General features: G+C 42.8%; 1 protein-coding gene across 3 annotated transcripts in view; it reads left to right on the top strand.

Annotated features, from left to right (window-relative positions):
* Positions 1 to 21,360, top strand: part of LOC139274950 (LIM domain only protein 7-like) — a 251,471-nt gene that overhangs the window by 124,057 nt on the left and 106,054 nt on the right. The window lies entirely within an intron of this gene.

The following is a 21,360-nucleotide window of genomic DNA, read 5'->3' as shown; positions in this document are numbered from 1 at the left end:
TCGGTCAGCACACTGTGTAGCCCCGACTATTTTCAAAAGTGTTTGTGTAACTAGTGATGGAGTGACGAGCAGCTTTTTGACGTTGCGTGCGATCTGGTGTTGCTGGCTCCCGATGTGCTGACCTTGTGTAGTCGACAGCAGCCCCAAAGTAAACTTGGCTGGTTCGCGAAGGCTTGCTGCAGGCGTTTTCATTTTTTTATAAAGGGAAAAATGATCTGATCTTAATAAAAATCCAGCAAAGATACCTTTTCAGTTCCTGCTGGCTGCAGGAGACCCAAGTGCGGGCAGCAAACAGTGTGCGCCCATCACTATATAAAAGCAGCAATCAACTTGATACAATAGTCCCTGCTTTCAATTCTATGACATTTTTCAAATGCGTGTGTGTGTGTGTGTGTGTGTGTAATATGTTTGCTAGACTAGTTTATCTGCTTATACCTTCATTCTACCATCAATCCGTCCCACCAGATGATAGATAAACTGCTCCTTGAATTGTCAAATTGCAGAATATGGTTTACCTATGAAGCTTGTGTTCTTAGTTAAAGTGACAGCATAGCAGTAATTTTGAAGATGATTATATATTTTGTTTATGGGAGAGAAATATTACCTAACACATCTTTTAATGATACAGGCTTTACACAGATTTGGAAATTTGACAGGGGAGTTGTTACAATCTAGATTTGCACATACAAGTATTAAATTCTTTGAATTTCTGCATCAGATATTTTTCTGCTAGATGGTCTTTAATTAGACTGTATTTCAGATATAAACACTTGTTTTTCACTGTGGTTGTATAAATTGAAGGGGAAGAAAAGTCTGGGGCAGACTTTTTTGTTTCATGTATGTTTCATTTCCCCTTGCCCTCCACCACCTTTTACAGAAGAACATATTAACCCAGGGAAATTCTGTTCACTGTGTTATTCCCCCGCCCCACCCCCCCCCGCTCCTCCGTAAAAAAATAGCAATTTTCTCATTGGGATGAAGATTCTCAATTTGCGTTTCCCTCCCTATGAGGCTGTTTCAGTGATGTCACAGATGAAAGCATCAATTGCATCACGACTGGTGGAAGAGGGTCTACCCTGGACCAGCTTGAGAGTGGCTGTAGATCCAGCGCACTGTGCGGAGCATAATTTTCTGGTCTAGGAAGTCTGTATTCCAGGCTATAGCGTGCTTTCCTGGGATTGGGTGGCTCAGGCCAGCTTGAATTATTTCCCCCCTTGGCTACCCAGCTATTTATTATGAATCAGCTGCCAAGGTCCTAAGCTCTGAAACTCCCTCCCTAAACCTCTCCGCCTCTTTACCTCTCTTTCCTCCTTCAAGAAGCTCCTTAAAACCTACCTCTTTGACCAAGATTTTGATCACCTGCTGTAATTTCCTCTAATCTGGTTCGGTATCAAATTAATTTTTTTTGACTTGTAAACACCCCTGTGAAGCACTTTGGAACATTTTACTACGTTAAAGGTGCTAAATAAATACAAGTTGTTGTTGTTGAATTTACTCTGGTGTTTGAATATCACTGTCGGTGACATCTCTGGAATGGCCAACCAGAGGGAGAAATCAGCTGGGTAGGAAAACTATTTTATTTTTAATAGTTTTTCATAATTTCCTGAGGCCAATACTTTTTTCTATAAATAGATGATTTGATCAAAAATATTGCTTTCTTCCCCTTCTCCAAATTTCATTTTTAGTATTCTCATGTCCGAAACATAAGACACAAGCTTATCTTTTTCCATCTGTAATGTTTTCGATGTAACTTGTAAAATCTTTCCCTTGATGTAAAAAGATTGAAGCCTTGTTTTTGAACATGGTGTGTTGCAGGTGTTTTCAAGTTGCATAACATGCTTTGACAACCACCAGTGAATGGAACTGAACAGGTTTATCCAGCTGTTTGGGTTGCAATGGAAAGTGCGAAAAAGGGAGGCCATTGACCCTGTAGCTCGTTAGCTTAATATTTTTCTCATGCAAATACATTGATTGGTTCAGTAGAGTAGCATTTCTTTCATGTAGTGCTTTATCAGACTGGTGTTAGCAGGTCAAACTGTGTATGATTTATATTTAAAGTGGCTTGTGTGCTCGTGGGATCCAGTGTTTGGATCAGCAAATTGAACACACCGTGCAATGCAGCTGAGATGTTAAATCGAGGCACCGTCTATCCCCATGGCTCAGTTGGCTCCATTCAAAGAAGTGCAGCAAGTTATCCTGGTGCCACGGTCAAAAACTCTCCTCTCGACCAACAACAATTGCTTGCATTTATATAGCACCTATAACAGGAAAAAAATGCCCAAGGTGCTTCATAGAGCCGCAATCAAAAAAAATTGGCAGTGAGGCAAAGGAGGAGATTTAGGACACCACCACAAGCAGATTCTATTTGTGCATAGAATAGCTGACATGTTTGCCTCCATAACTATTAACGTTGGGACTAAGTTACTGAAATGCCACTCCTGTCACTGAGTTTTGCTTCCCAAGAATGCACATCAGAAATAATCTTTGTCCATTTGTTTTAATGGACTGAAAATCATGGGAGTGCAAGTCTTTATGTACTCCTGGCAGGCAAGTCTTTGTGCTGGAAGTGTAGAATTCTCCCTTGTATGTCAAGCACTTTGTGATGGGTCCTGAGAATCATGATGAGGTGGTGTTTAAATGTCTCTCCTGGTTTGCCTGTGCTCTAATTTACTGCTGTTCTCTCATGGACTGTTTCTCCTGTGCTGCCCCCTCCCTCTTTCCCATATTTATGAGGAACAATTTGGTGTTTTGATGTATTCACAAAGACCGCCTTCTTCTGAATACAACTACAGGTATAAATTAATTGTAGTGCAGTTAACGTAAGTATCATGCATATTCCAGATGTCTAATCAGTTAATCGGCAACGGGTGGGGTAACCAAATGCCACTGTCTATTAGACTGCTCCGTATCAACATGACTGGTACTGCCTCTCCCTATTTCCCAATAGCACATGCCATTGACGCTTAGTCATACGATTTTATATTCATAGAATGGTTACAGCACGAAAGAAGGCCATTCGGCCCGTCGAACCCGTGCCAGCTCTCTGTAAGAGCACCTCAGCAATCCCACTCCCCCGCTCTTTCCTTGTAGCCCTGCAATTTTTTTTTCTTTCAGGTACTTATCCAACTCCCTTTTGAAAGCCATGATCATGTCTGCCTCACCGCCCTTTCAGGCAGTGCATTCCAGACCCTAACCACTCGCTGCATAAAAATGTTTTTTCTTTTGTTGCCATTGGCTCTTTAGCCAATCACATTGAATGTCTGTCCTCTGGTTCTCGACCCTTCTGCCAATGGGAACAGTTTCTTTTCCTCTCTTTACTCTGTCTAGACCCATCGTGATTTTGAACACTTCTATCAAATATCCTCTCAATATTCTCTGTTCAAAGGAGAACAGCCCCAGCTTCTCAAATCTATCCACGTTAGAAGTCTACGGCACAGAAGGAGGCCATTCGACCCATCGTGTCTGTACCTGCCGAAAAAAGGTTATCCAGCCTAATCCCACTTTCCAGCTCTTGGTCGTAGCCTTGTTAGGTTACAGCACTTCCAAGTGCATATCCAAGTACTTTTTAAATGTGGTGAGGGTTTCTGCCTCTACCACTCTTTCAGGCAGTGAGTTCCCCACAAGCCCCTGGGTGAAGAATTATTTCCTCATCTCCCCTCTAAACCTTCTACCACTTAACATCAAGGAGCTGGATTTTCGGTCTTCTGCCGTCCCTGTTAGTGCCCCAGAGGGGAAGGCAATGGCGGCGGTAAGCACTTCTGGGCAGTCGGCCAGCTCCCAGTGGGATCCCACTGGGACATTTGGTGCCAGTTTTGAGGGAGCGCAGAGCATTACCGCCCGGAAGTGGCGAGCCGATGTGCAACACCCCTGGTTGTGACACTGGCTCAATTTTTTTTTTTTGTTGCCGCCTGACTCATAGCGCTCCGCAGTGCGCCCTGCTGAGACCACCTGTGGAAGCTGGCGGTCCGCGCTGTAGCGGCTGCAGTGAGGTAAGTTATGTCGACCACAAGTAAGTGTGATTGTTTTTTTTGTTGTTGTGGTGGCATGAGTTATGTATTGGGAATGTAGTTGGTGTTTTCTTTCCTAAGGTTATTCCCCCTCCCCTCCACCCAGCCCCCTGCGCCCGAGGACCCCCCCCCCCCTCAGGGCGCTCTGTGGCTGGCTGTTTAGCTTGGGATTTGTTACGCTTGCTCAGCCGGCCTAGTGCCCTAAGAGAGGCGTGCAACACCTCGCTTAGCGCCCCGCTCCAAACTCCGGGCCCAGCTGATGAATTTTGCGGCGGCAGACGCAATCCATTTGCCGGCGCAAAATTTACCGCTGCGCCCGGGACAATGCCGCAACAGAGGCGTGAGCAAATTTCTCCCTCTAAAACTTTGTGCGGTTTTCAGGAAAAATGGATGCAATTAAGGAATATGATCTACAATGCATGGTGAAAACCCTACACACGTAAATGGAGTTTGTTTTGTTCAGTCACTATAAACAAACAGGCCTAATTTATAAGCACCAATTTAAAAAAAATCCCAGAATGTTAGTTATTGAAGAAGAATTTGACTTAATCAGCATTCCTTTCTGAGGTGTCAGCGTGGGTTAAGCATTCATATGATGACTTACCTTTTTAGAGCACCATCCTCAAACAGTTGGAATTTCACCACTAGCAATGACTAATATACTTTCCTCCAGGGAGGCGTCCACCATCAAAGCATGCAAATCAGAGTGAAAATGCTTCAATGGCACCTGGATTGCCACTTCAACTATTTGGGTGTGTTGTGCAAACAATCCTTTCATACTTTCTGCAACATGAAGGCCTCACCCAAACTTTGGAGTTAATTTAGACAATCAACATAGCACTAAAGGACACACATACAAACTTCACAAACAATTCACAAAGGTTAGGATTGAGAGAAAGATATTTTTTTGCCCCACAGAGTAGTGGACATGTGGAGCAGTCTCCCAGCGGCAGTAGTTGGCTTGGGTTCAAATGACAACTTTAAAAGGAAACTGGATGATGTATTAAGAAGGACAATTGAAGGTTTTTGACACTGGAATTTGCAGGGAATCTTGTGACATGCCACGTTTGTTGGACTTTGTCCCTCATCCTTCAGCTCGAATTTTTTCCACACTGTAACTTGCTGGAAGTGTGAGTTGATGATGGTGCAGTGAGGGCAATGGGGCATCTGGGACGGCAGTCAATGATGGGACTAGTTTATCTCTTTAAAGAATGAGATTTAAGGATTGAAAGAAAGAAACAGAGGAATGACGGAGAAGGAAATAGGGTGAATTAGCATCAAATTAGGTACAGAAAGAGAAATAGAGGGAAAGAAATATTGGATTAAGAGACAGAAAAGGAAAGGTATGAAAAAATGTTTAAAAAAATCTCAAAGAACAATTTATTACGTGTAGGAATGAGACTCCACTGTTACAATTGTTCCCTTTCTGGGCTGGAGAGGTTGAGTGGCATTGCAGGAACATAAATGCTGTCATTAAAAGGGGCCCTTGCATACCAGCCCTAACATTCTGCGGCAAATTTAATTGGTAATTAACACGCAAATGCAGCAATTTCTTGAAACTCACGAGGAGGTTGAGGGCGACCTGCTGTTATTGCGAGGCCAATGGCAGAGCAGCGTAAATCGGCCAGCAATCTGTGGAAATTCACAACACACGGGGTATCTCTTCCTCGTCCCAACTTGCGGGACGATTTGCGTGTTAATAACTGCGTGCGCATTATTCTGGCCCATCAACTCTGCTGATGTTTTTTCAGGGAAGTAGGTGAAGAACATAGTGTGCTTTAAAGTAAGGGGTCGACAGTGTGAGGGATATCCATGATCGAATAATCTCTGGAGAAGGTTTGATGTGCCAAATAACCTTTTCCTGCTTTGGTCTGTTCTCTTATTGCTGCCATCTCCATGTGCCACCTCCAGCAGTGAGCAGAGGAACTACTGCAGCCACAGCTCCACATTCTCCTCCATCTGAAGTCATAGAGGAATACGGGAAGTCCAAGTGGAATAAAGAGGGCAAAAGCTTTACTCGTTACTTCTGCCCTTAAATCTAACTCTGACATACTTTTAAGTGCAAACGCAGGTAATGGCCTGCTAAACCAGGTCATTGAGATGTGGATTGGGTTAAACAAGGACCTGGGATTTCCCTTGGCGCTCCTGAACTATTTGTATTCTTTGTAAGTACAGCTAATTCAACCAGTTTTTTATAATAGACAATTTTTTTATCGATGGTATTTGTTTGTCATCTGCTTGCCCTGCCAAGCTTTAGTGGAGCTGGTGTTCCTCTGTTGCTGCTACTATCACTGCTGTTCTCGTGCAGGCAATCATAATGAGAGAGCAGAATGTGATAGAGACTTATCTTTAGTGTGTTACTGCAATATTGAGTATCCTGTATTATAAAACTCTGCCTAGTGTATATTCTATTAATAACTGCCTGTCCCACTCATCATTTGTCAGAACCCATGCGCAGTATTCAGTAGAATTAATTTCAGATGCTTATGGCAAACAAGCAATACAGATTGAATCACAAGTATGCCTTTTCTGTACAATGTCATCATCAGCAGTGCCTCGAAATCGAGGAAGACTTGCTTCCACCCTAAAAGTGCGTTCTCAGGTGACTGAACAGTCCAATACGGGAATTACAGTCTCTGTCTCAGGTGGGACAGACAGTCGTTGGAGGAAAGGGTGGGTGGGGAGTCTGGTTTGCCGCACACTCTTTCCGCTGCCTGCGCTTATTTTCTGCATGCTTTCGGCAACTAGATGCTCAGCGCCCTCCCAGATGCTCTTCCTCCACTTAGGGCGGTCTTTGGCCCGGGATTCCCAGGTGTCGGTGGGGATGTTGCACTTTATTACTGTACCAATGACATGATGCACCAGTTCTCTTGAATGGATTTTATTTTTGTCCATTTCAAGGTTAACTAGTGTCAGAACTTTTTGAACTTGCCTTGTAAAATGCTCTCTCTAATCTAATCTAATGGGAGAAACCATTTACAGCAGAAAATACTTCATCAATTTAGATTTCTTTTCGTTTTGCTCAGCATTTACATGCAAATGTGCATTTCTGTTATCCCAGTGGAAAAATGATCACCGTGAGGCACCGGCCCTTTAAGAGCACCGTGCCATGAGAAGGGATCTTAATCAGGTGACTTCTCGCACATTCAAAGCCTCATTCTGGGCTAAGCCCTTACTCTTCTTATGGCATTTATTACTTTGTCATTTTGGTTTCAAAAGCTTCAGTCTTAGTCTGTCAAGTTTCGGATCAGTTTGCTGGCAATTTATCTCATTCGCTTTGTGTCATTCACACAGTGATTTTTTTTTTGAATTGCATCGGGTTTTCGAGACCATTGACTTGATCAATACTTGTTGCATCACAGCAGTCACACGGAGTCCTACCTGGGTCACCAATTTCAACCGCCGACGAATGCGTGCTCCCTACCCTTAAAGGTTTGTGTTGAACAAACCAACTCAGTGGCTGGAAGTGTTTTGAGACTCAAATGACGTGTGGTTAATTACTTATTTGCATTCCACACAATTTCCTCACAGACTGTGCAATTCATCATCAGTGATTAACAGGACTGTCTCCTGTAGCCACTAATCCTGATAGTGAATTTCCTGACTATTTATTTGGGCCTTCCACAGTTCATGTACAACACCCTGTTACTTGTAAAAACTGACTCTAAGAAAGAATATTATTAAACCCTTGTGGACTGATACCAGTTCTAACACTTCTATCGTACTATTTTGTGACTCTTTGCTTTTGTATATTGCTGCTGTAAATAATTCTAACCAGATACTTAGCCTCTATGCATTGGTCTTATAAGCTGTTGTTTGTTTGCCTTCTGAACTGATGGGAAAATGTGGTGGACATCCCACATATTTTGTAGTACATTATTTACTGCAGTTTGGGTTCATTGTTAACTCTAGGTCACGCTAATCCATATCCAGTCGAGAGTAAAGATACAGGTTTGGTCCTTAAGATGCAGTCTGTTTTTGGAAGCTGCAGAATAGCGGAGTAGGTGAGAAAAGTGTTGGGAAAATGATGAGCTGTAGCACACATGGTCAGGTTGGGAACTTTGCTCCCAGAGAGCCATTCCAACTAAGGGATAATGTCACAGCTTGGTGGGGAGGATGGATGGAAGGAGGGCAGGATGGAAGGCCGAGTTAGCAACCCTAATAAATAAGAATTTGGATGACTCTCAGCCCTATGGGCCCAAATTTGGCCAGGAGTTGCTCCATTTTTTTTGGAGCATCTTGATTTTTTTGGAGTATCGCAAAAATCGCAATTCTGCCCATTTAACTTGCACCAATGTAAGTGAGTTAGTTAGGATTATTTTTAATTTAGTTTTATTTTCAAAAGTGGGTGTTACTAGCCACCTACGCCTGTTTTGGCCATTTAAGCCAGTTTGGACAGCTAATAGTTACTGCAAACTAACTTAGGCCAGCGTATGTGGCCACACAAAAAAACCTTGTGGGGAGTTAAGAAATCAGCGCAGGTAAATACATTTAAAGCACCAAGCACTAAACAAAGCACAAAAATAAGCATTCAATAACAAATAAAAAAATACAAGGAAGGTGAGAGGACCTGCACCTAGCACCAAGACTTACAAAATACTAAACAAAGCACAAAAAGTAATGAGCAATTAATTAACAAATAAAAAATGGAAGGAACCCTGTAGCTAAAGCACCAAGACCAAAGTACTAAGCAATCAATCAATCAATAACAAACAAAAAATAGAAGTCCTACCTTTTATGTGAAGGGAAGGCAGCAGGCCGCCAATGAGGGAGTCCAATCGGCCGGGGATAGGCGGGGCGTGCTTCGGGCCCCTCCCATATACATGTCCATGTCCAGACAACAAGTGCCAGCAAGCAGTCAGCCGATTCTGAACCTGTTCTCAACGCTAATGCGCACGCAATTAGTAATTAGAGATGTGGATGATGTTTCCTTTTACTTGCTCAAGGTACTCATGCAATTGATGCCCTAGCCAAGACTAGCCAGCTCAGCAGAGATTGAATCTGGAACCTTCTAGTCTGTATATCGAAGTGTAAATTTGCAGTAAATTTATAATGAATGACCCAAAGCCCAGGTCCAGTATCTGACTCTAGCTGCATGGTTAAGTTCAGTCTAATCTGGCACATGCAGCACCACGTGGAAAAGGGAAGAAAACAATCAGATGACACAACCTGCAGAGTACACTCTGGCCGCCGATGAGGGAGCCCATTCGGCCAGGGATAGGAGCAGCGCGCTTCGGGCTCCTCCCACACAGCCTGCAGAACACACGCTGAGATTCTGGGGGCGAGGAGTTACTGCACATGTGCGCACACTCTAGCGCGCATGTGCAGAGGTCCCGGCACTGTTTTCAGCGCTGCGACCTGGCTCTGCCCCCAAATCCATTTGCCACCATCGAGGAGAGGCTGGAGAGCGGCCAAACTCGGTCTGAAGATTTTTGGCGCTCTAATTGTTCTATAAAAGCGGCACACCTCTGGAAATCTCTACTGGCCAAATTTGGGCCCTATAATTCCACAATATACCATATCTTGGTTAAGATCCTTTGATGTCATGGGTACAAGTATTATCTGCTATCAATAGCTATACTGTAATAATACTTCAACTTTTCATAATGGATTAAAATAAACTTATTTTTCACATGATCACATTCATCAAGATGAGTTGCCAACTCTATGCAAATAGATTATCTTTACAGCTACAGCAGGATTGAACACTCTTGGGAATGGGCTATAAATGTAGGTCGAAGCTCCGATGCTGCCTTAATTGTGACCTCTTGAGTGCCATCTGTTGAAATAGTGGCATGTCCATTTCTCACACCAGGTATCCTTGTATGTCTTTGTATGAAAGTGTCAGTGTAATGCTGAATTGCGGTATTGTTATGCTATGGGCTTGTCATCTAGGCACCAGGTTGAGAATGCCAAGTCTGATTATCTTCTAACCATTGAGATTTGAAAGGATACTTTTGCTTCTGCATTGAAATTTAGTTTGACACCAGCTGTGTAGGGAGTTTGGGGTTAACAGTCTTGCCAGCAAAAAATAAACCAGTTAGAATAAAGTTGTCGTTGTGATGTCATTGATTTTATTAATGAGCTTTGTTTCCTGTTTCCCATGCTGTGTTACTACTCTTGGATTTAGTTTGCATAGAACAACAGTAGCACAGAAGTGGGGCTTCTGGTAGAATTTGGTAGCCTGCAGACAGAAATATACATGAAAGTACTAAGGTTGTGTGGCCGAGAAGTGCTTGATTTGGAATAATGATTTGTGCCAAAAAATGATGCGATGCATGCCACAGTGAATCCAGTAATGGAAGATCTGAGGAAGTTCATCGTGCTTCTGTATTCCAGGTACAATGTCAGAAATTCAGCAACCTCAGGACCGAGTCCATGCCGCTTTTTGGGTTTTGCCGGATTTCCGACAAGGAAATCAGTAGTCTGAAATCTGTGCCGGTTTTTGGATTTTGCTGAATTTCGGACCTTGCCCGCTGATTCCCACCGCCCCTCGCTGTCCGCCGATTCTCGCTGCCCGCAGCCCCCTGGCACTGAGTTTTTTACCGGTTTCCTCGTCCCTCACCGCCCGATGTTGCCAACTTGGCTGCCTCAAAAATGTCCATTTTTTGTACAATTCCGGTTTTCAGGATTCCGGATTCGGGACATTGTCCCTGTACTTCAGTCGGAATAGCATGTGGTGAACTAGAGGAAATCTAGGTTAGTAGAGAAAAATATTAGCGTCATTGGTAAAAGTAGAATCGAGCCATTGGGGCCGATTTTAACTCCAATTGCTCAGCAGAAACCTGGCGGGTACCAGTTAAAATCGCCCTGGCTCTTGCCTGTCCGAAAGCTACCATGGTCACACTATCTGCAATTTTAACCTGAATGGGCAGCAAGGACAGATGCCCAGAGCCAACAGGGTCCTTCTTTACATATGCATGTTGTGGCTTGATGACATCATTGAGGCCCAATTTGGGCCTGAGCGGGGAATCCACTTGGAGTTAAAATTGGGGCCCTTGTGTTTGAAGGACAGGATCAAAAAAAAAATAATGATACCAAAGATAAAAAGGGATGAAGAAAAGAACAAGAGGAAGAAACTAATTATAACGCCCTGAATATATTGATAGAAAAAAAGGAAAATTCATACTAGAAATGCGCAGAATAAAGAAATCAGTGAAGACTTGTAGGCTGTTTGTCTTTTGTGACAGAATAACATTATGAAGTTTATAGTTTCAGATTTCATCTGTTTTGGGGAAATAAAGGTGGTACAGGCAATGTGACATTGACAGTTTTGTACTCTGGTGTTTTAGACTTGCAATATGGGATCGCCTATTCACATGATATCCAAACCCATAAGGGCAACCTATCTTTTCTCATTTTGTTTTGGAATATAAGGTCCATTTTTTTTTTGGTTACAAAATATTGCAACAAAAAATGTTCCTCAAATGAGGACAGTCATACCACATTTGTAATGGGTGTCAAGAAAAATGACACGTTAGTAGAACAGATGGCAGATACAATCTATACAGGTGGCAGATACAATTTCCTGAACGTGCAAATGCACGTAGATAAAGCCAATATAGATAAAGAAATAGGATTTCTGTGTTTTGTATGTAGGGTCATTAGAGCACAAGAGTAAATTTTTTTTTAAGTGTTCCATTTGTAGAAAACATTAGTTCGGCCACAGTTAGTGTTGTGTGCAGTTTTGGGTGCCTTATTACAGAAACGACATTAAAGCTATCAATTATGTGCAGTGTAAATTCACCAGAATGGTATCAGGGATGAGAAAGTATAGTTATGAGGAATGATTGAGATATTTGGGTTTTTATCTGTTTTTTGCACCTCCCAGGACATCACATGGCTCCGGTTAGGGTAGAGTGTAGAATGTTTCAGTTTAAGGGGTGTCGCAGTTGTGTTGGGCTGGGTGCTCTCTACCTTTCCGCCATTGTTCGTTGTTCATAGGTTTATATGTAACCTTCAGGGCTGCTGACCGAGGGCCATGCGGCTCTTTGTCGGCCGGCGCGGACATGATCAGCCGAAATGTCCTCCTTCTACGCTGTAAATTTCTATATTGCAGCAGAGAAGGCCAGGAGGAGATTTAATACACGGTTTTAAAGCGTTTTGATAGTGAATAGGGGAACTATATTTCTTGTTGAGTCAGTGCATCAATTTAAAATCACCACAAAAGGGGTGAGGACAGAAGTTTCTTTACACAAAGGGTCGTTGCAGTCTGGAATGCCTTGTCATGGAGTAGTTGAAACCGAGACCATTGCATCTTTTAAGTGAAAACGGGATACATTTTCGAGGCAGAGGAACATGCAAGGATATGGGGTGAGATTAGAGCAGTGGGAAAGCTTTGGATTGCAATGATCTGGCAGAGAAAGGCCAAATACTGGGCTCCTGTGCAGAAAACATCCATGGTCCTACATAGTTGTCTATAATTTTCCAGTATCCACCATTATGAATAATTCATGCCCATATTGTTTTAATATACCCAATGCATTTTTTTGTTGCATTTGAATCTGATCATTTATCTATCTGTTTATCCATTAACAGGGGATATATTCTAACCTTCACCACACGGCAGAAAACTGGCGATAGTGGATCAAACCCATGTTATATGATGAAGAAAAATCAGGCAGGGTGGATAACGGGTCCACTACTGCTGGTTTTCCGCCGGTGGTGAAAAACAAAATCTACACCTAGGTGACAAAGTCCAGTTTCAACCCCCTTTATTCAAGCTGCCTATGTTTCGGTGCTTATGATATTGCTATTATCCAGCCAAAAGGCATCCAATGGTGACTACGCTTCAGATATTTAGGGAGTTTCTGTATAAGCATTCGACCTTCTGGTTTTGCACTGGACTCTCGAAAGATGATGGGACCTTTAGTCTCTCTGCCTCGGCTGAATTTGAGTCAAGTCCAAGAGGTGATAAGGCAGTGTACAAACTCTCTGTAAATGCTGTGCCATGAAGCTGTAATGCCGAATGGTTGCAATGTGCCTTTAATAGTCATGCATTGTCGAGAAAGAAAAGCCTAATCAATAGTAGATTTTGGTTCCAAGTGCTTTCTTCGTGCCTACATGGAAAATGTATAGGCAAATGCACAATTTACCACATAACATGTACCTTGCTTTATGGAGACCTGCCAATTCAGCTCTCCTTCTCTCCAGAGTAGCTTTATTCTTTTCAATGGAAGTGCCAATTTTGGACCAGCCTGGGGACTGATCTGGACCCACCCCATCTCTGGTAAACATGTGACAGGCATGTATATTTTAACATAAGAACATAACATAAGAAATAGGAGCAGGAGTAGGCCAATTGGCCCCTCAAGCCTGCTCCGCCATTTAATAAGATCATGGCTGATCTGATCATGGACTCAGCTCCACTTCCCTGCCCGCTCCCCATAACCCTTTACTCCCTTATTGCTCAAAAATCTGTTTATCTCCACCTTAAATATATTCAATGATCCAGCCTCCACAGCTCTCTGGGGCAGAGAATTCCACAGATTTACAACCCTCAGAGAGAAGAATATTTTGCCTATTTTTTCTTTCCTTTTCTCTATTTGTTCAACTTTATTTATTAACTTTACCTACCATATCATTACTAACCTTCCCAAATCCCCTTAAATAATGTTAACTTGCCTGTTCCCTTCTGGCTCTTGGTCTCAGTTTTGGAGCTGGGAGGATGTTTAGAAAAATTGAACTGAATTCAGGTTCAAACAAAGTTTTCCAACGAATGAAAACCTGGAGATTGAGAAATCATGTCATATTAGAGTTGCCAACCCTCCAGGATTGCCCTAAAGTCTCCAGGAATTTCCTCTTGAACACTGATTTGAGCAACCCAGGAGAAAAGTTATAGGGGCATTAAAACATTTTTTAACACTTTTGTTTATTAGTTGTAGAAATATTGGAAATGGGGGAAAGGGCTGTTTGAATATGCAGGGTTGTTGGAGGTGGCAGGACATGTGATGACACCTCCAGCAATAAGCCCAATCAGAGTTGGCAATCCTGTGTCATATGGAACTATGTAACTAGCAGAATAGATCAGGGCGAACCAGTAGATGGGGTGTACTTTGATTTTCAGAAAGCATTCGATAAGGTGCTGCACAAGAGGTTATTAAATAAAATTAATGCTCATGGTATTGGGGGTAATATACTAACATGGATTGAGGATTGGTTAATGGACAGAAAACAGAGTAGGGATAAATGGGTCATTTTTGGATTGGCAGACTATAACTATTAGGATACCCAAGGATCAGTGCTTGGGCCTCAACTATTCACAATCTATATCAATGATTTGGATGAGGGGACCAAATGTAATATATCCAAGTTTGGTAATGATACAAAGCTAGGTGGGAATGTAAGTTGTGAGCAGGATGCAAAGAGGCTTCAAGAGAATATAGACGGGCTACGTGACTGGGCAAGAACATGGAAAATAGAATATAATGTGGAAAAATGTGAAATAATCCATTTTGGTAGGAAAAATATAAAAGTAGAATATTTTTTAAATGGTGAGAGAGATTGGGAAATGTTATGTTCAGCGGGACCTGGATGGTCGTTGTACACGAATCAGTGAAAGTTAACATGCAGGTACAGCAAGTAATGAAATAAGCAAATGGTATGTTGGCGTTTATTACAAGAGGATTTAGAAGAAGATATAGTATAAGAATAAAGGGGGCCAAAATTGCCCCTTTCCTTGAGACATGTTACCCCCAAAAAGCGGCGGCCATGCTGTGGAGTGCAGGGCTGCCGACTTTTCATGTAATGGTTGTTGCTATAGGACTGTGCAGTCACCTGAGAACTCACTTTTAGAATGAGAGCAAGTCTTCCTCGATTACGAGGGACTGCCTCCCGAGTTTTCCCGGCGGTGCCCTGATCACCTCCTTACCGCTCCGCTGTTGCTAATCAGCGGTAAGTAGGTCATCACCGTGTGCACTGCCGAACTAACCCTCCGACGGCGACGTTCCCCTTGAAAAATCTTCAGTCCACCCAGCGATGCCAAAACAAGCGTTTTCCCGGTGGTCCAGTGAGGCTGTGGCCTTCTGCAGTGGCATTGCGGCTTCCCTTAAAGGGGAGGGCCTACTGCCGTTGCCGCCATGTTTTTTTGTTGACCGACTGCTCTGACAGCCCGACACATATGCCCCCGGGTTCGGCCTGGGCCACCAACAGGCCCAAAGTTTTAAAAAAGCCGAGGCTCTCCCCTTTAAGTGAAGGGGAGAGTCGTGGTGACGTGACGCCATGATGACATCATCATGGCGGTCACTCCACACCGCCCCCCACTTTCGCCCCTCAGTTGCTGTCATTGCCGTGGTTTTGCCCCTCGGGTGTTGTCACCGCCTCCATTATGGCCGACTTCCAGATCAAAACAAAAAAAACCCAAAGAGTCGAATGTGACCCGAACTGCAGCTGCGGCAAAAACCACCAAAACTGGGTGGGAGCGCCCGGTTTTGGACGGGGGCAATTTGTACCCCAAGATGTCTTACTGCAATTATATAGCACCTTGGTGAGACCACACCTGGAGTATTGTGTACAGTTTTGATCTCCTTACCTAAGGAAGGATATACTTGCCATAGAGGGAGTGCAACAAAGGTTTTCCAGACTGATTCCTGGGATGGGAAGATTGTCCTATGAGGAGAGATTGAGTAGACTGGGCCGATATTCTCTAGAGATTAGAAGAATGAGCGGTGATCTCATTGAAACATATAAAATTCTGATAGGGCTTGACGTGGTAGATGCAGGGAGGACGTTTCCCCTGGCTGGGGAGTCTAGAACCAGGGGGTCAGTGTCTCCGAATAAAGGGTTGGCCATTTAGGACTGAGATGAGGAGAAATTTCTTCACTGAGGGTGGTGAATCTTTGGAATTCTCTACCTGGAGGGCTGTAGAGGCTCAGTCGTTGAGTATATTCTAGTCAGAGATTGATAGATTTTTGGATATTAAGGAAATCAAGGGATATGGGAATAGTGCAGGAAAGTTGAGTTGAGGTAGAAGATAAGCCATGATCTTGAATGGTGGAGCAGGCTTGAGGTACAGAACGGCCTACTCCTCCTCATTCCTTATGTTCTTATGGATGTGACCAGGCCAATTTCTGAATGTTAAAACCTTGAAAGGCTACTGTCCTTAAATACAACAACATGCATTTATATAGCGCTGTTAATGTGGGAAAACATATCCAATGCACTTTGCAATATAATAGCAGCCTAGCATGGCCCACAGAAATAAATGTATCTGCAGTGCTCAAAGGGGTGAAGGTCCCCATCTGTGTTGAAGGAATGCAAGCGCAAAATCAAGCCTAATTATTGAGGCACTCTCAACGCATATATTTATTTAAGTTTGAACAGAGAGCGTGCATCCAGTACCTTTATAAAATATTGTAGGTGTGCAATACTATTGATTTTAAATGCAGATTCATTCTTTTTTAAATAGGTAGGCAGAATTCTAGAATGAATCTAATTTGTTGAGTTACATCACAAGTGTGTCTCATAAGGAGATTTTCTGTTTTGGTTCTAGCATTTTGGTTCTTCCAGCATTAATTTCCTCAACCGTCACACTGGAGAATGGAGGCTGAAGAAAATTCCACCTTTAGCGCTGTAATAATAGCTTCAGTACTTGACTATTGCAATGGTTAATGCTACTGTGGTAGAAACTGCATAGTTCTACATGATTACTCAAATTATTCAGTGGGGAGTGTCTTCTGTCTGCTTCTGATGAATGCTTATATTGCATGGGAGTAAATGACTTGATTCCTGAGCTTTTTGTTTGACGCATGAGTCATGTTCCAGAAGGTTGGTGAAACCTAACCAACTTTTCCAAAGGACAAATAAATTGATAGTCGGTTACTGAGAGTCCTTCAATGATGCAGAGATTGACTCGTACCACTGGGCTGTTTTCATTATTTTTATAACTCTAATGCCTGTAACCAGAGTAGATGATCTACTATGCAGAATTAGTCAATTAAATGTTTCAAATTGTTTTGAGTAGAATTTGAAAAGAATACGTTCTTGCAGTAGATGGTAGGATAATGATGGAAAACCTCTGAATAATTTGAGGAATCAAGTAGAACTATTCTTTGTGCCTGTACAGCGAACTTCTTCCATGTTAATGACTCATTCCTGTTTACAAACTTACTTATGTTTAAACAATGTTGTCTCATCAATAAATAGTGTCTATACAAAATTTGAAAGTCTTGTTTCAGGGTCCTTTAACAATATACATTTGCCAGTCACTATAACGCTGTCTGTTTGATATCAAGGACCTTCACAAATGAAGCACATAAAAGTGCTTGTTGGGGTGTGGCAGCACTGAGATGGCTGTCGTGGGATGTGGGAGTACTGGAGAGGGGTTAAGAACATAACGACATAAGAAATAGGAGCAGGAGCAGACCATTTGGCCCCTCGAGCCTGCTCCGCCATTCAGTAAGATCATGGCTGATCATCTACCTCACTTCCATTTTCCTGCACTATCCCCCTATCCCTTGTTTCCCTTAATATCCAAAAATCTATCGATCTCTGTCTTAAATATACTCAACGACTGAGCCCTCTGGGGTAGAGAATTCCAAAGATTCACAATCTTCTGAGTGAAGAAACTTCTCCTCATCCAAATGGCTGACCCCTTATTTTGAAACAGTGACCCCTGGTTCTAGACTCCCCAGCGAGGGGAAACATCTTCCCTGCATCTACCCTGTCAAGCCCTGTAAGAATTTTGTGTGTTGCAATGAGATCACGTCTCATTCTTCTAAACTCGAGAGAATATAGGGTTGCTGACTATGGAAATGGGGTTTGCCAGGTTTGGTAATGGGGATTTTCTTGGTTGGCAGCACGAAGTGGAAGGGATAGGTGGTTGATGGAAGAGGGTAGCAATGGTGAGGGGCAGCAGGAGGGAAAGTGGAAGGTATTGATGATGAGGGTGAGTGGTTCGGTCACAGTTGGTGGGGTGAGCAGAAGGAATTTCTTGGGAGTTTCCCCAGCATTATTTATTTTACATATTACAGTTTTCTCCATTGCTTAGGAAACCCTTTCACCCTCGCCTCCTCTCACCATCAATGGCAAAACCTGTGTTGTGGGTCGTTACGGATATTGAAAGCATTTAAACTGACTCCCAGGAATGTGGCTTTTGATACTGTGGGCAGGGTTGTCTAGACTCTAGTCTTGAGGTTGGTGGGGGCAGGGGGCAGGGCAGGCACAGTGATGCAGAGGTGGCAGTTCAAGGTTGCATCATAGATCTTTGAGCTGCAGCAAGGCTGATGCTGTGAACCTACGAGCTGTTGGGTATTGTACTTATTTCATAAGTCTTTGTTGCTGTGTTTCTGAGACTTCAGGGAAAACCTGCAGGGGCGATGCACAATGGCAACAGATGAACACATGAGGAGGATTGTCATTTTTCAATCTTCCACATCTCTGAAGAAAGTAATTCAAGCTAAGGTGTGACTCTAGATGCCAGGAGCTCAATGGTATCTCATCCAAGTGACCATCTGTGAGCATATACATCCCTGCTGACAAGCTGTCGAAAAGAGAAGACCGAGAGATGACCTGATAGTGGTCTTCAAGATTATGAAAGGGTTTGATAGGGTAGATATAGATATGATGTTTCCATTTGTGGGCAAGACCAGAACTAGGAGCCATAAATATAAGGTGATCACTAATAAATTCAATAGGAAATTCAGGCAAAACTTCTTTACCCAGGGAGTGGTTGAAGTGAACAGCATGGATGCATTCAAAGGGAAGCTGGATAAGCACATAGAGGTAGAAAGGACTATATTGATGGGGTTAGATGAAGAGGGACGGGAGGATGTTTGTGTGGAGCATAAACACCAGTACGGCCTGTTGGGCCGAATGGCCTGTTTATGTGCTGTAAATACTTTGTAATGTTTTGTAACTTTAAATGTAATCAGCATTGCAGCTGAGCCGGATTCTGACATCGACCAGGAGTATTTTCCAGCAGGAACTACTCGATAGCTTGGTCTTCCACCACTGTGCCCCCTCCCCTTCCACCCCACCCTGGGCCTCCCAAGGACAATTTTAATGCCCTCTACTGTTCCGGCTAAGATTGGACAACTCTACACAAACATAATGGGCTATAAATTGCGGCCTCTCTGGGTGTGTACAATGTGCGCACGCACCCGAAGAGGCCCCCGCAGGTTCCGAGTTTAGGCATGCAAAGCGCATGGGCTGAAACCTGGCACTTGCGAACTGTCAAAATGTCTCTTGACCGTTCCAACGCAAACCCGAGAGAAGGGCCTTTGTGGGCGAAGCGAACGTCCTTCAAACTCTGGTGCCTGGCAAAAACAGACGTAAGGCCTGCTTTTACCAGTGTAAGTGTTTTAAAAGATAGAAAAATTAAATGTTATCACAAATTTATATATTTAAAAACCTGTCCATTAAGGGAAGTTTATTTTTAACATTATTAAAACATAATTTTTTAACATTTTCCCAAAAATGTTTTTTTCCTAAGTCAATTTCAATTAATTTTAAATATGTGAGTTTTAATTATTTGTTGTGTTTCTGTGTTTTTCGGGGTATTCTCATTGATAGTAATGGGAGCTCGTACAAACGGAACTCACATTTATTATCCATGAGAATATTACATTGTGATTGGTGGTCCAGGCCCACGTGACCCCAGGTTGCGCTTACGTTCCTGGGATGAGTGTGTCGCTGCACATCTAGGCCTTGGACCGGATGTGTTCGCTCTTCCGAGACCACCAGGTACTTTTGTAAAAAAAAAAAAATTTTGGTTGGAGGCATCTGCCCGCGGGAAGCTTCCGACAACAGTTTTTGGCCCATTGAATTGGAGACTGACCTTGGCTGTGTGTGTTTCATTGACAGTCTAAGGTGATCCTTCAATGTTTTGTTTGAAAAATAGAGTAGTACTTCTGATGTTGGTCTCAATTGTACCACATTCAATTCCAGGTTTTATAGTTCTATGCAACACTCTGCGCTCTTCCCTTCATTTTATTAAGGGGTAAAAAAAAGCTCATTTTTAATGGCCTTAATGATATATCGAGCAATATATTTATCCTAAAACTATCTATACATCTTCAGCACACTAATTGTACAATTAGCTCTGCAGAACTTTTTCCGCAAAACTGTCTTCTTTGACAAGCACAGGATTATTGAAAGTCATACATTTAAATCGAAACCCTGAAATTTCTGTCTAGTTACATATTGAAACCATATGTGATGTAAATGTCTAGACAAAGAGAACAGTGAGTTACAAATAGAATCTGGTAAGTTCCATTAAAAATTCAGCTGGATATCTCTGGTCCCTAGACCATGCTGGCAGACTTAATCAGATGCCAAGCATTACACTCTTGGCAAAGCACAATATTATTTCATTTGCACCTGATGCTGTCACTTAATCGAAAGGAAAAGTCATATATTACTTTAGCACAGTGCATTACTCTTTATGAATTGCAGTGGAAGCTTGTCGTTTCCTGAAGTGTGTGTACTGGTCTGTCCAACGTAACATTTGAGATAATTCATACTTTGAGTTGCAGGCCCATAGGTACAAAGAATCGTTACTGAACCAGAGGGTAATGCTGAAACTGATACCGGGTTTAATAATCGAGAGACTTCTGCTGTTGTGCACTGGTAATCCACAGACTTTGTTTTGAAGTTTGGTATCCTTCAGGAATCTGAAACGACACCATGAAGGAAAAATAATTCACCCTCTGTCAGACGTCAGACAGTAAAAGCATTAAAGCAAAATCCCATCTCTCTTTCAAAAAAACCCCCTCATAATAAAATTGCCAAAAGTAATCGTTAAAACTGCAGTAATTATTTTCCACGTTCTTTAATTTCTTCCCTTTAATTTCGGCTCTTCCTAACTACCTCATCTCCCCCATACATCCCAATTGTATCTTGATCTCCAAACATTTAGAAATCTGCCAATCAAATTAGTGCGTAAATGTTTAATCTGTGTAATAAGTCATTGTCTCAGCAGGAAGTATGCTAGCTTAGCCTGATACTTTTTATCTTGGTTTATTCCATTGTTGCACAACGGGATGGGAGGGACACTGTTCGTCCTCTGACACCTCACCTAAGTGGTCAGTCTCCATGTCTAGTAGGCTGCTGGTTATGGCAGGCATTTCAGCTATGTCGCTCCTGTTGTGATACCGGGTTTCTACATATGTACTTTTCCAGCAGAGATTGCTGGATAGAAACCAGGAATGGGAAACTTGAGGGGACGATTTTAACCCTACTTGCTCAGCAGAGACCTGGCGGGTGGGTAGTTTAAAATTGCTCTGGCTCTTGCCTGTCTGAAAGCCGCCATGATCGCAACATCTGCGATTTTCACTTGCTCTCCTGAGCAGGCAGCAAGGACGCTCGTCCGGAGACAACCCAGGTCCTTCTTGACATAGGCATGTTGCAGCCTGAT

This window comes from Pristiophorus japonicus, chromosome 10 (assembly GCF_044704955.1).
Source record: "Pristiophorus japonicus isolate sPriJap1 chromosome 10, sPriJap1.hap1, whole genome shotgun sequence".
NCBI lineage: Eukaryota > Metazoa > Chordata > Chondrichthyes > Pristiophoridae > Pristiophorus > Pristiophorus japonicus.
Note: the sequence above shows the minus strand (reverse complement) of the source record. Positions and strands in the feature narration are given on the sequence as shown.